We start from the raw sequence: 1,559 nt of genomic DNA, 5'->3' as shown, positions 1-1,559 counted from the left end.
TTTATTGTGAGATTTACTAGTGATCATGGCTAGTAAGGTAGCCTCATGACTGCAGAGCCTGGTTCTTGTCCAGTGGGTCACAAGTGGGAATATATTTGACTTCACTGTCATCAGGGATGAGCCACTCACTTCTCAGTTACCATATCTTCAAATTTATCTGCATGGAACTTGGTGAAGCCCCACTTTGAGATGTGGATTTTCTGGTGGTCAGGAAACTTGAACTTGGCACCATTCAGGGCCTCAATTACATGCTATTTATTCTGCAGCTTTGTACAGATGGACATGATGTACTGTCCAATATGAATCCTGGTCACGGTGCCCTGAGACTTCCCAAAGGCACCTCACATGGCTGTCTGGAGCCTAGATTGGAGTTACTTTGAGATAAGAAATGTGGAAATCCATCAGAAAACTGTCACCAAGATCTCTTAAGGCAACTGTACAAGCAACAGGCAGCACGAACTACCAAGGAGGGTGCTCATTCATCTGTCACATACCACCCCCATGAGTCAGCTTAATTGGCTGTAGATCTTAGTCAGTCTTGATTGAACTTTCTGATAAGTATCATGGATTTCCTTGTAGGATTATAATTCAGTCCTTAACTATAGCTGGTGACAAATGCCCTATAGTCCCTTGCCTTGCACTGTTGATACCATCAGTCCTTTAGACCTATAAATTTCCACTGGACTCTGACCAATGACTGCTGTCCTGCATGTAGGAGGAATCGCCTGAAGAATCAGATGCTTAGTTCTCTTTTCATAACAACTGAGGTCTAGATCTTCTACTTCTTAGACTGTACATGTTACTTTTTCTATGGGTATGTAGACCTAGTGCATAATTTTTTAAAAAAATCTTTATTGCTTTTTAAAAAGTATTTTATTTATTTACCTGCAAGGAAATGGAGGGAAAGATATATATATAGAGGGAATGGGCACACCAGGGCCTCCAGTCACTGCAAATAGACTCCAGTTGCATACACCACTTTGTGCATCTGGCTTTATGTGGGCACTGGGGAATCAAATCTGGTCATTAGGCTGTACAGGCAAGTGCCTCAACTGCTGACCAATCTTTCCTGCCCCTAGATCTTTATTATTTTTCCAAACTCAAGATCATGGTAGATAGCACCTAGCTTGAATTATGTTATGCAAACTTAATATGGATGACTTGTCTAGCCTATGCCATTTTCCAAAGAAAAAGAAATTGGCTTAGTTTGAATTGCTCAAGTTTCCAGAGATATTTAAAAGATCTTTCAATGGACTAAATTCTGATCCCTACTGTTATGGTATTAGAAAGTGGGGTATTTAGGGATGTGGTGGTTTGATTCAGGTGTCCCCCATAAACTTAAGTGTTCTGAATGCCACATTCCCAGCTTATGGAGTTTTGGGAATTAATGCCTCCTGGAGGGAGTGTATTGTTGGGGGCGGACTTATGGGTGTTATAGCCAGCTCCCCCTTGCTAGTGTTTAGCACACTCTCCTGTTACTGTTGTCCACCTTGTGTTGGCCAGGGGGTGATGTCCACCCTCTGCTCCTGCCATCATTTTCCCTGCCATCATGGAGCTTC

General features: G+C 42.3%; 1 pseudogene; it reads right to left on the bottom strand.

Annotated features, from left to right (window-relative positions):
- Positions 1-407: 407 nt before the first annotated feature.
- LOC123462591 lies at positions 408-525 on the bottom strand (annotated as a pseudogene).
- Between the last annotated feature and the right edge of the window lie 1,034 nt (positions 526-1,559).

This window comes from Jaculus jaculus, chromosome 7, assembly GCF_020740685.1.
Source record: "Jaculus jaculus isolate mJacJac1 chromosome 7, mJacJac1.mat.Y.cur, whole genome shotgun sequence".
In the NCBI taxonomy this organism is placed as follows: Eukaryota; Metazoa; Chordata; class Mammalia; order Rodentia; family Dipodidae; genus Jaculus; species Jaculus jaculus.
Note: the sequence above shows the minus strand (reverse complement) of the source record. Positions and strands in the feature narration are given on the sequence as shown.